Source organism: Sinohyriopsis cumingii, chromosome 15 (genome assembly GCF_028554795.1).
Source record: "Sinohyriopsis cumingii isolate HCF-2022 chromosome 15, ASM2855479v2, whole genome shotgun sequence".
Lineage (NCBI taxonomy): Eukaryota > Metazoa > Mollusca > Bivalvia > Unionida > Unionidae > Sinohyriopsis > Sinohyriopsis cumingii.
The window spans coordinates 42,424,770-42,439,143 of NC_142975.1; positions in this window are offsets into that span (position 1 = coordinate 42,424,770).

Below are 14,374 nucleotides of genomic sequence, written 5' to 3' on the forward strand. Positions count from 1 at the left end.
TGGTCTCCGTAAATGTTCATTCCTCATGATGTTGTAGAACTCTAATAGTATGGTCTGCGTAAATGTTCATTGCTCATGATGATGTAGAACTCTTAATGGTATGGTCTGTGTAAATGTTCATTCCTCGTGATGCTGAAACGAAATAAATTAGTTAACCATAATGTTCACAAAACTACTTATTTATTTACCTTTATCCTGAATAGAGCGGTCATATTGCAAAGAAAGTAGCATCACTTGAACATTATTTCATAATAACAAAGATAAACATTAATTTCAATACATGCTTGTACTAAATGCGAGTAATGACTGAAGTTTACTGTCCCTTGCACAGGTCATTTCTTACGGACTAACCTACCACATATATGGCATCATTACCTACTGGGATCATTCAAATGAAAGCAGTCAAAACAAAAATTCTAAAACATAAGGCTCAAGCCATAGATTCCTAATGATACCTAAGTATCACCAAGCTCTCGATTTCAAGTATACATTTTGCTACGGCACAATTTTTACAGGGGATGTGATAAAGTGGATACAACTATCATTATGATTTGAATATAAATCAATATATAGAAAGTTGGTGTGTGTGTGTGTGTGTGTGTGTGTGTGTGTGTGTGTGTGTGAAACAGAAAGAAGGTTATCCCCTTTATGAGTTTCTTATGACAAGGTAGCTACAGACCGTACACACATTATTATTATTATTATTATTATTATTATTATTATTTCATTGTGAGTGCAAGAGAGATGAAATTAACATGTTAACATTATGAGAGAGAGAGAGAGAGAGAGAGAGAGAGAGAGAGAGAGAGAGTACAGAGGGGATGATAAACGACGGAAAAGTAAGTCTCGTTTTTTTTATTCTTTTGCGGCATTATAGGACAGTAAGAAACTTTGGTTAACCTTTTTATGAGTTTCACAAGACAAGGGTAAATTCTGCGTTAGAAATGTTCATTAGCAAATTGTTTTTCGTTCATCAGTTCCACTAAAGTAGTGTTATATTTATTGTCGTATGACTGAAGTAACCTTCGGGGCAAGCAAAAAAATTGACTTCCAGAATATTTAGAACCACCGCTTACGTGCACCAGAGAAAGCATTATGGTTCATGGCAGACTTGTGGGATTGCTGTGGCAGCAGGGTTCATTGTATATTTGTGAGATACATGTAGCAGCAGGGTTCATTTTAGATTTGTGGGATACATGTAGCAACAGGGTTCATTGTATATTTGTGGGATACATGTAGCAGCAGGGTTCATTTTAGATTTGTGGGATACATGTAGCAACAGGGTTCATTGTAGATTTGTGGGATACATGTAGCAACAGGGTACATTGTAGATTTATGGGATACGTGTAGCAACAGGGTTCATTGGAGATTTGTGCCATACATGTAGCAACAGGGTACATTGTAGATTTATGGGATACATGTAGCAACAGGGTTCATCGCAGATTTGTTGGATACTTGCTAGAGACATTGAAATGACAACCCAAAGGAATAGACGACGATCGCTTGAGACGATCCACCCATCACCACAGTTTGCAGTGTCTTGTCTGGCTCAGTTTTAGTACACGGGAAGAATTAACACCTTCCAAAATAGCTGAGAAGATTCAACACGTCAAACAATCCTATTACGAGTTTAACATGTCCGATTGAAACGCCACTTTTTACGTTTCACCTCCTAGATGTAGAGGATGTAGAAAAGTGTTATTGATGGACGAAATTCGTACGAGCAAACACAATTTTGCCTATACTTAAACTAACAGGATCAGAAAAAGATCAAGAAAGAAACGCATTACAGAATATCGTTGACTATGAAAGTGTTCCAAATAAATTCCAATACTGAATATATAGATGTGCCACTTGTCTCGAATGAATTAATGTGCCACTGGCCTTGAATGGGGCGATATACTAACAGTCTGTTGATGTACCACAATAATATAATCCCAGATGTCCTTGTGTGAATTCACAATACTTACTAATTAATGTTTTAGTCCAAGAGTATTATTGAGCACTTTGTAATTCCAGTGACTAAGAATTTGAACAAATAAATCCTGCCAAATTAAAAACTGAGCACAACAATAAGACTGATTCCGCTTCGGATATCATGGCAAGAATGAATAATCCTTAATCACACGGTTATTAACTTCTCCACTTGACCTAGGTCGCAATTACCATTTTCTGGAAATATTTTGTCAACTTAATGGAGAATTTCTTTTCTGGAACCTGCTATGGTCAGAATAAAAACTGTATCTTTAACTCAGACTGAAGTAGGTATGTTTACAATTATAATAATCTGAATATTTAATATATAATCATAGAGAAATGTTAGCACTTAATTATGTTGTTTACTTAATAAATGTCACTGGTCATATATACCTTTCGCGTCATTTGGGACTAAGGTTAACGACTAAATACCAATATACATAACGTATAGTCATTAATTAATAGCGATACAATTCAATATGTAAAACACACGGCAAATAATTAAATTTTTGTTTACACCTTATAAGTGCTGGTATAAATTCCTGATTTACTAAAAATATTGCATGCAAACTATTTTATTATTCTGATTGCTCTAGTTTTTTCGTATGCTGCAGAAATATGCGGATTTTGGCTAGTAATTGTTTTAAAAGATTTGATTTATATTTGTGCAAATATAAAAAAGGACTTAAACAGTGAACACAAAAATGATATATCGTGAATTGGAAAAGTTCCTCCTTGCAATCCTACACAATACAAGATATTACTACGGGCCAGACGGCTTACGAGACGATGAATTCGCACAAGCTTTCTACCGTAGCTGATTATTACTACGGGCCAGACGGCATACGGGACGATGAATTTGCACCAGCTTCCTACCGTAGTTAATTATTACTACGGGTCAGACGGCATACGGGACGATGAATTCGCAAAAGATTTCTACCGTATCTAATATGGGCAATCCCAGTAATAAATGATGACGTCGATTCACTGGCTGACAGCCGACCTATCACTGATAGACGTCGACCAAACAATTGACATTTTGCACGTCACTCAAATTATTGTGATCCATTTCGTAAAACAAATAGATCTCATCTTTAAACATCGAAAGCGAAATTTTAGATCGTTAAATGAGGTACAGTCAAATCATTGTGTATAAATTACACCTAGGACCATAAGTGGTCCTTATAACCGGGTCGTATTTATATACACGTTTTGATTTATGAATGCATCGTATATGTGCATCTTCACCTTTATTGCAGGAGGTTAATACAAACACTTTCTGTTTTATTTATTTTATGCACGTTACTACTTATTTAAATTTTATTATCTTGAAAAGTTATATATCATTGCGTTCCTTTTCGAGTACCAACATGTTAGATTATGTTCAGATTTAGTACCAAATAAGACCTTCTTTTCGATACTGCTGAAAAGTGCATGTTTTGATTAACACTTTGTAATGCATGGAGGAATGCATTTTGAATGAAAGCTATGTATTGAATGTTAATGGATCCTAGCTCTTTTAAGTTCACATTAAGCGAACATATTACCTAACTTATCCACAAAGAGTTAACTGAGTATGACGAATTTGTCTTCTTAAGTTACACCAAGCCCTGATTTATACTCAGTTATTTCAGCCGTCCTTGAACAGGTCAGTCAAAGTACTGTAATATTTATTTTCTTACCAGTGATCATATTATATCGTTCCAAGCTTTCTGACCTGCCTATATTACCAAATTTATTACGATACAGCCTCAGTAATCTCCTAAATTCAAATATTTAACTATGTTCACAGGGTACTCTACATGTACTAGGGAGAAACTTTACGAGCATACCTTCCTCCATTTTGTTTGGTATGTAATATCCTAATATAGAGAATATGTACACACACACACACACACACACACACACACACACACACACACAGATTTATCTGAAGAGAGCAAACGTGCCTTTTTCTAAAGTACCTGTATACAAAAGCAGCTTCATAGCGGACCAGGTTCACTTTGCTCTCTAAACGGTCCTAAAATCTGGTTTTCAAAAAGTACATTTTCAAGCATAAATATTTTTTGTATTGACAAGGTACTGTACGTGAATAAAGAGTAATTTTTGGACCTATGTACATTCATAAGACCTGATGTCCTGTATTTCGGTTGCTATGTAAATAATAGGCTTTCCTTCTAATGCAGATACTATGTACACACACACACACACACACACACACACACACACCTTTACCTGAAGGAAACAAAACAAACCTTACCAAAAGTACATGTATACAAAGCAACTTGATAAAGAATTCGGTTCACTTTGCTCTCTAAACGTTCCTAAAATCTGGTTTAAAACTACACTTAAAATAGTTTAATGCTAATAAACGTTTAACTTGCTAACCTTATGACGTCAATGGCACGTGCTGATGGTGTGACGTCAATTGATGAAATGGTAGTGTAACTTGAACAAAAGAAACTTTAACCCGAAATATACCTATTTGGGCAATATTTAACACAGAGCACATGCATCGCCCACCGGGATATTTTGTCAAGTGGTAGTAAAAACAAGTCTAGATATCACGAGAATGAACTAAGTTCGGCCAGGCAAAGAAAATAATGTTTTCTCTGTATTGCTCTTCAGGTTATCATATGATCACATAAACAACAGTAATGTATAAATATCTAAAACTAAATTTTTGGGGTAAATATCGATATTTAATACAAATAGGTTAAGAAATATTAATTAATCGCGTGTTTAATCTTTATTGACTGTGGTAATTCTCACACAGGTATGTTTTTACAATACCATATTTTGTTTCTTGAAATACGAACTTACAACGGGGTCAGTTTCAAAATATGTATTAATAACTAATCTAATCAATGCTGTATTTAATTTTTTATTTAGTAAAAATAACTTTTTCCAATCCTACTGCAGTAACAATCTCAGTTGCTAAGGTTTCTGCTACAGAGAATTAGAATGAACCCACATACCTTGATTTGCATTCCATCGAGTGAGCTTTATATCAGACCTGTTCGTACTGAAATTTTAAACCACCGTATACATGTTTCGTTACCAACACATTCAACAAAGTCTTGCCGAATTTGTCCATATCAACTAGAATTGTAATTTCCGCATAGCCGTCTCAATCATATTGATAAAGATGCTGTTTTTTGTAGCCCGATGGAGTTCGATAATGTTACTGAGTTGGTTTTTTTTCCTCAGGTTTTCATATGAATCATATGAACGTGTGCCTTATGGTATTCTTTCTCAGCGATAACGCCAGAGAAACGGCATGATGCCTTTAAACCAATCAGAAAAGGTGCTTCCTTCCCTGCTTTGGCAACATCAATCGATGATGTCGTATTGTTCATTATATATGTATGCTGAAATGATAAAATAGTCAAAGTGTCGGAGTCAAATTTGTTTTAAACGAAAACGGCGATATATCTCTTTCATACGTGACAGGTAACGCCAGTAATACACGTCCATTTCACTGTTGCACTAGACCACACCAAACCAGTTTTACGATTATAATATTTTCACTTATTGCTCTTAGCCTCTTGGGTTATTTAAAATGCAATTTCTATTTCATACAAGTGCAGGTCAAGGTTTGATTGCAAGTAAACAGACGACATGGTTATTAGGGTAGCACTAACACAACATTAAAATTCTTACGTTTCTTATTACTTTTGATTAATATTTAATTTTGACGCCATTCTCTTTGCAGACATTTTTACTTCAATGTTTGCTTGTACTTCTTTGTTGACATTATGTATGCAATAGGAAGATAAACTCAATATCGGCGTGCTAGTACTATCCATAAAAATGAGAATTCATTTCACCACAGTTAGCTGAAGCAAAATAATAACCGTAGATGCCCATATATATGTTCTACTGGTGTATTACAAAATAATAAAAAAGAGTAAACTAACATATAAAAAGAAAAATAAAGACAACAAGAACTGCATGCTAATAGTAGTATTATAATTATTTGACAAGACTAGTAGAAGTAGATTACGCAGAATTGTATTGAATATCTTAAAATTGATCATTGTGTTTTTTTTTTCAATTTTACTGAATGTCATGCAGTGTTCTTTTCATTGTATTTTTATTTTATTTTACTGAATATCATTGCATTTTTGAAGTTTACTAAATGTCTGGCAATGTTTTTCCATTGTATTTTTTAATTTTATCGGCTGTCTTAAGAATGTTATTATCATTGTAGTTTTGATCTTTCACCGTTTACCTTCTTTTATGAATGTAATTTTTTTTCTCTATCGAGCCTCAAGGACTCGGTTCAAATGACCCGGAGGGTAATATTAGGACAGAAGTTTTGGGTAAAAGTATTAAGATTAAAGTTTTCTCTAAATTGTATTAAAAGTAATTTTTCATTAAATTATACTGAAAGTAAATTTCCACTAAAATATACTGAGATTAATTTTATTTATTTATTTCCTACAACTGTATACTATTTTAATAAAGATTGAGCTCTTACGAGTAAGTGCACAACCACTTGTACTATCAACTACATTTCTCTTGTATCCAAAAGTAAGCAATTTTTAGGCTCGTTTGTAAGTTGCCAAACATTCGAATTTCTTTGGATGCTTAAGCTAGATGACTGACGCGTTTCATGAAACGAATAAGCTGATGCAGCAGAATTATCTGTCTGATGACGTACACAGGCGCAACTAGTGCCAGTAAGAAGGACGAGAGCCTCGTTCTGATTTTCGATGAACGAACACAAGTACCTAGACGAATGTTCATATCTGGTCGTGATGATACGTTCAAAACTGTGTATAAATTGCGCAAAATCAGTTCGTTCATCGATAATCAGAAGACTCTGTCTTTCCTTACAGCGATTCCGTACCTCTCATTCCCCATGATGTAGCCGTACCTACACCAGTAGTATAGTGGGCCACCATAGCCTCAATGGGAATTAGCATTACAGACCCCCCCCCCCGGGCCACTATAGCCTCAGTGGAAATTTAACATGGAGAAAAATCGTGGGCCACTATAGCCTCAAGGGGAATTTAACATGGGAAATAGTCTTGGGCTACTCTAGCCTCAAGGGGAATTGAACATGGGAAAAAAGTCTTGGGCCACTATAGCCTCAAGGGGAATTGAACATGGGATTTTTTTTTTTTTTTAAATATTTTTTAAAAAAGGGGTAGGAAATGGAAAGTCATTCTCTTTTCGAGAAATATGGGTGGCCCTGAAAAGGGCCTTTTGGTTTTTGTTAATGTATCCATTAACATAAAGGGCATTTGCGGCATCTTCTTGTCCTCAAGCTGCGTCTTACTCGAGGGCCATAAATCAGTGTCCTCTTGAGGCAACCTTGTCTTTCTACGTACACTCTTTGTATCCACAGACTGGTGTCTGACTTGTCGACAACGGTCCACTTGGACCGGACATACATGAGCATGTCCGTCCTAAACATCATGGAAGACACAAGGGTGGATGATTCGACTGTGGTCCACATCTTGAAGCGACGAGAACAGGTGAATCAATGCAGTGAACTGCGCTTATTTATAGGTAGAGGAAGGATTGAAACGGATTGAGTTCATTCACCAATCCAAACACGCGTTACAAAATTCAGTCAGCCCGCATCCAATCCGAAGACAGCAGTCTGTGACGTCACGTGGTCTATATAGATTCGCTAGCGCTTGTGTGCAGTCAATCTATGCGACAGTGATTCAACATGACGGAAACTCAGAAAACGATCCATTGGGGTGCACTAGCAGGGGAGACTGCCCAAGGGAACCCGGACTTACTTTCAGAAGAGGTGAATTGGGATTTTGTGGATTTTCTTACCTCGCAAGAATTTGTTCCGGAACCTTCGTTACCTTCTTCATTACCGCAAGTGGAGAATTTTAGACAGAGACAGAAAGAAGAATTGGAGAAATTTATACAACGACAAAAGGAAGCGGAACAAGCTTTTCTCCTACAGCAGCAGCAAGAAGAAGAGGTAAGAAAAAAACAACAGCAAGAAGAAGTAGCAGCAAAGAAACAAGAGGGTGAAAATCAAACGGTCACGGTACTGTTGGACATTTTAGCGGAGTTAAGAAGTCTGAAACAAATGTATCAGACTTTTTATTACGATCGAAGAGAATACGACCTTCCCGAGCTAAACACGTTAACCCTGTGACTAAGCCTACCGTACCACCCTTAGTGATTTCAACCCAATCATCATCAACATTACGCAGTCCAGAAGTAGGCCTTGGCCGTGGCAAAGGCTTAAGGCAGTTAAAGTTGATTGCTTAAACTTACCCCTGCACCAAAATAAAAAGGCCCTTTTCAGGGCCACCCACGTCTCTCGAAAAGAGATAGCCTTTCAATTTGCCAATAACTCAAAAAAAAAAAAAAAAAAAAACATTTTACCCCCTATAGTACGTGTCTGTGTATGAGTGCGTGAGTGTACGTTCTTATTTTAAAATCAAAACTCAAAGACACTTACCTTATATAATTAATTTATTCTTTTATCCATTGTTACAATTCAATTCACAATTCACAACACTTTAATAAAAAGTTCATTGACTTCTTCTTTCTCCTTGTTTAGTCTCTCTGTTTTTTTAGTTTCTTCACCGTCACACTCTTTTCCTCTTCTTCTTCCTCCTCGCTTTCTTCCCTTCTTCTTTTCTTCTCCTGTTTCTTTTTCTTCACCTGTCTGCTTTCTTCCTCTGAAGAATCCCTCTCTTCCTCTGAAGAATCCCTCTCTTCTTCTGAAGAAGAATTCCTCTTTTCTTCTGACTCCTCTTGTTTCTTTTTGTGGCAATCTGGAGACCAATGTCCTTTTTCATGACAATAATAACAGGTATCTTTACTTTTGTCTTTTTTAGTCCCTGTTTTTTTTCTTTTTTGACGGTCTGGACACTCTGAAGACCAATGCCCTTTCTTCTGACAGATATAGGAAGTATCTTGACTTTTATCTCGAAAGGAAGGAGACTAGTCCGTGGGCTGGTCTGAAGAGAATTTTCTAATGACCCCTCGCAAAGCTCTGACGAAACGTTCGATTTGGCTAGTCTCTTCCATCGTTGTGCTCAGCTTGAGAGTGAAATGAATAGTGAAAGGACAAGACACACACCCTTTTATATACGCTGGTCTGCCATGACTATAAATTAGTCTATGGTGTTTAAACTTGAGTCATTTGACGTTTTGCACTCAAGATGAAACGATCCTATTCATTCGAGAAGAAAGAAGAAGAAAGTAAGAGGCAGAAACGTGATCTATCGCCTCGTACCAGGGCTGAAATCTTGGCACAAATTCATGCCAGTGATTTTGAAGAGGACATGAGTGAACCAGAATCCCAACCCTCTAAACCAAGTTCACCACCCTTAGTCAACCCTGAAAAATACTATTCCATTCGAGAGACGGAAAAGCGCTCCTCTAGAAAATTTAGAACCACGGCTTACAAATACACAGTGAAGTTTAAAGATTTCAAGGCTGAAGTACCGTTAGAGAAAGCAGAAGTGTTCATCACTGGGGTGTGGGATTCTTTGCTCACCGCACTCAAGCGACAATGTCAACCCAAAGAAGACGATCGCTTGAGACTTTCCATACAACATGACGGTTTGAAATCCCCTGTTTGGATCGAGTTTAGCACCCCTGCAGAATTGACCGCTTCCAAAGTCATGGACAAGATTCAACACGTGCAACAATCTAATGACCAGTTTGACATCACCGATGGAAAAGCCACACTGGACATGACCCACGTCTCTCCTCCTCAAGGGACCGGACGCAAAAAGATGTTATTGGTGAACGAGCTTCGCAGCATTAAGCGTAGCCTTGTCCAAATTCACAATCCTCAAGACCAGATGTGTTTAGCTCGAGCCATCGTGGTGGGACGAACCTATGCCAACAAGAACGACACGGCAGAATGGAAAAGAGCCTGGAAAACTATTCGACAATCGGACCGAGCCAAACAACGAAACGAAGCAGAACTCCTGTTGCAACAAGCTGGCCTGTCCAAAGACACACCCTGTGGCATTCCTGAGATGCAAAAATTGCAAGATGCCCTAGCTCCACGATACACCTTGAAAGTGCACCCTCAAGAAATGCGCGGGCCTCTGTTGTTTCGAGGTCAAGATTTTAAGGACGGAAAATACATTCATGTTTATTATCACGATGACCATTTCGATACCATTACCACTATCACCGGATTCCTGGGATACAGATATTACTGTGAGAAATGTGACCATGGTTATAATAATCGAGAGCAACACAAACATTGTGGAATGAAATGCCCAGGATGTTTGGCCTCTCCACCCTGTCTGAGCGAAGGGCCAGTGCCTTGTTCAACTTGTCTGCGCACGTTTGTCAGCCCTGCCTGTTACCAACAACATTTGAAAACACAAGGTTCACAGAAGAAATGTGCTTGTCAACTGCTGAGATTGTGCCCTACCTGTGGACAAGGCATACTTACCAATAATGCCAAGGCATACATATGTCGAGGAAAGAAAAAATGTCACATTTGTCACCACATCGTGGACTTGGAACACCAATGCTACGTGCAAAAATACCAACCCCCACCAGAGAAAGAGGACGGTCACAAGAAGAAAGGCAATTTCATCTTTTTCGATTTCGAATGCATGCAAAAGACTGGCATTCACATTCCTAATTTCTGCGTGGCTCATCGAGCGTGCGAGAAGTGCATTCAAGAACCTATCTTCAGTCATTGCCCTCACTGCAGCAAGATTCCTGGAGGGCGTGAAAAAATATTTCGGGGACCGAACACGTTAGCCGATTTTGCACAATGGGTCTTAGACCCCATCGACAAGACGTGGAGCCAAGAGGACATCGAACGTAACGGAGATTGTCACAATTTCTCCGGATACGATGGACAGTTTCTTTTGAGATACTATACGGAACAAGGTACCGAGCGTCCTAAAGTGACTTTGAACGGAGCCAAAATCATTTTCATGCAAGTGGGACAAGTACAGTTTAAAGATTCAATGAGCTATTTGGCCATGCCTTTGAGTCGAATGCCTAAAACGTTTGGAATGACAGAAATGGCTAAAGGGTACTTTCCACACTTTTTCAATACGGAAGCCAATCAACACGCCGTTCTACCCCATTTACCTGAGGCTCACTATTACGACCCCGACAACATGCGTACCGAACAACGAGAAGCTTTCTACGCTTGGTACCAGGCTCACGCCTCGGACCCTTTCGACTTTCAGGAAGAAATGCTAAAGTATTGTCGTTCCGACGTGGACATTTTACGGCGTTGCTGTGGAAAATATCGAGAACTGTTCATGGAACACGGACGGGTCGATCCTTTGAAAGAAGCTTGCACCATTGCCAAAGCGTGTTCCTTAGTGTATCGACAACGATTCATGCCTGAAAACACCGTGGCTGTCATCAGCCCTCAAACGACCAACTTTGTCAAACGTCAATACTCGGTCAAAGCCCTACGTTGGTTACATTACTTGTGCGACAAGGAAGACAAGTGGATTCAGCATGCCCGCAACGGAGGGGGTGAAAAGACCATCGGAACGTATTCGGTAGATGGCAGGGACTTAGAAAACCCCAAGATCGTGTACGAGTTTAACGGTTGCTTATTTCACGGATGTCCCGTCTGTTACCCTGACCGTAGCACTAAAAATCAGTTTTTACAACGAACCATGGAAGACTTGTACCAGGACACATGTCAGCGGCGCTTAAAGTTGGAACAGCAAGGATACCAAGTGGTGGAAATGTGGGAACACGAGTACGATCACCGTATGAAAACCGATCCCGAGTTTAAATGCCTCGTGGAAAGTTACCAGTTCATGGACCCGCTGAACCCGAGGGATAGTTTGTACGGAGGAAGGACCAATGCCACCTGTTTGCTGTACCAAGCCGACGAAGACAAAGGAGAAGAAATCAAATACTTGGACGTGTGTTCGCTGTATCCCTACGTGTGCAAATATTGTCGCTTTCCTGTAGGGCACCCACAATTGCTGACGGAACACATCGACCTGAAAAACATTCGACAATACGAAGGCTTGATCAAGTGTAAAGTTTTGCCTCCCACGAATCTATACCATCCCGTCTTACCTCACCATTGTCAAGGCAAACTGATGTTTCCATTGTGCCGTACTTGTGCCGAAACGTGCAACCAAGACCAGCCTTGCCATCACACCCAGGAAGAACGTGCCTTGACGGGAACCTGGGTCAGCGTAGAATTGTTCAAAGCTCTGGACATGGGATACCAACTGTTAGAAGTGTACGAAATTTGCCACTTTCCCAAGACACAACAATACCACAAGGGTGACCCCAGTCAGAAAGGCATTTTCGCCGACTACGTGGATGCCTTTTTGAAAATGAAGCAAGAAGCCAGCGGCTATCCGTCCTGGTGTCACACTCCCGAAGACCAAATACAATTCAAAGAGAAATACTATGAACAAGAAGGCATCTCTTTAGACCACATCGAGAAAAACGAAGGCAGGCGATCGTTTGCCAAAGTGATGTTAAATTGCTTGTGGGGTAAAATGGCACAACGACCGTGTTTACCCAAGACGGAATATTTGACAGAACCTTCCCGCTACTTCCAGATGATTCACGACAAAACCAAATACATGAAACACTTGGACGTCGTTCGAGAGGATTTGATCTTGGTCAATTACGAAGAAGATCTGGACTTTGTACAAGACGACCCTTTTGGAAATGTCATCATTGCGGCTTACGTGACAGCTCATGCTCGCTTAAAATTGTACGAAGCTTTAGAACTGTTAGGAGAACGCGTCCTGTACTTTGACACGGACAGTTGCATTTACATCCATCACCCGAGTCAACAGCACCCTGACATCGAAGGAGACCGTTTAGGAACCTGGACAGACGAGCATCCCGACGACAAGATTCTAAGTTTCGTCAGTGGCGGTCCCAAAAATTACGGCTACGAATACCGGGACAAACAAGAAGTGCACACGACGTGCAAAGTGAAAGGACTGACTGAATTATCGTACCAGTCGTGTGGTCAACTTTGGGGTATTGAAAGAAGCCTTGCAATTGGGAGAGGATGGAAACTTTAAAGTGACCACTCACCAACCGAACAAGATTGTACGTTTACCCACTCACCACATCGTCAGTCGGCCCTTGGAAAAAGTCTATCAAATCGTGTACCAGAAGCGAGTTCGACTTCCCAATCATTTCACCTTACCGTATGGACACGTTGGTATAAAACATTGGTTGTAAGAGGATAGTCACCCGCTAGAAGGATGACTTCGCCACAGCAAGAATCGAGTGAGAAACCCGATGAGAACTCCAAGTTCAAACCCTACCATTTTCCAGTCTTCTTACCTGACTATTGTGATTGTGCCCGTCGATTGGACACGTTTCAGAAATGGCCTACGGATAGGGAAGGATTACCTTCTTCGCATGTTTTAGCTAAAACAGGATTTGTCTACTTGGGACCTGAGTCAGGATTGGGATACGAGGCACATTGTTTCGCTTGCGGACTGAAGTTACGAATGGATCTATGTATCTATAAAGATTCAGCTATTCTGGAACATACTCGATGTCTCCGCACTGCCCTTACCTTTCTATAGCCTTTCCACCCATCACACTACGGTACAATGTTGACGGTACCTTAGAGACGTTACCTTCCAGAACAAGACATAAAAAACATAAAAAAGGAAAGATGTACAAGCTTGAGACTGCATTGCGACTAGTATAAAAAGGGGCTATGGTCAAGATCGATAGTTCATTGTGACTACCAAGACCGAGTGAACAAGATGAATACTTTCAGAGAAACACAGAACAAGTTGTTTAGAAAGGCACAATTCAAGTGTGAGGCTTCGGAAGTGGAATGCGATTCTGAGCCTTGCGATGGGTACGATGCTGTACGTTGTGACCTTAGCGATGCCGTAAAGCATCATGGGAACTTTAGTGTCACTACCCCTATCATGGAAAGTGATGCTGTGCGTGTCAAACCTGAGGGATGCGAAAGTGATGCCGCTCGTCCTCTTGGACATTTTACTGGGTTTCGTTTTAAAGGGGAATGTTCACCTTCACGTCTACCCCCCTACGGATGTCATCCAGCCCTGAGCAAACTCCTGCCCATGTCACTCAACCCTCATCGAAACGAACCTGTGAAAGACGAATATTCGTTTCCTGTGCGTTTGTCGGAATACTGCGACTTTGAAAATCGTCTTCAATCGTTCAAAGGAAAATGGCCTAAGTATCTGGGAGGACCGACCCCCGAAGAATTAGCCAGAGCCGGATTTTTCTACTTGGGCGAAGGAGATAAAGTCAAGTGCTTCAGTTGCGGTGTGTCACTTCATTACTGGGAACCGCAAGATTCGGCCTACGTAGAACATGCTCGATGGTCACCGAATTGTCATTACTTACCCTTAGTGGGACCGAGACATTGAAGTAACTTACCATAATCTGTTCATGGATACTTTACAAGAGAACATTCGTGCTTTGCCTG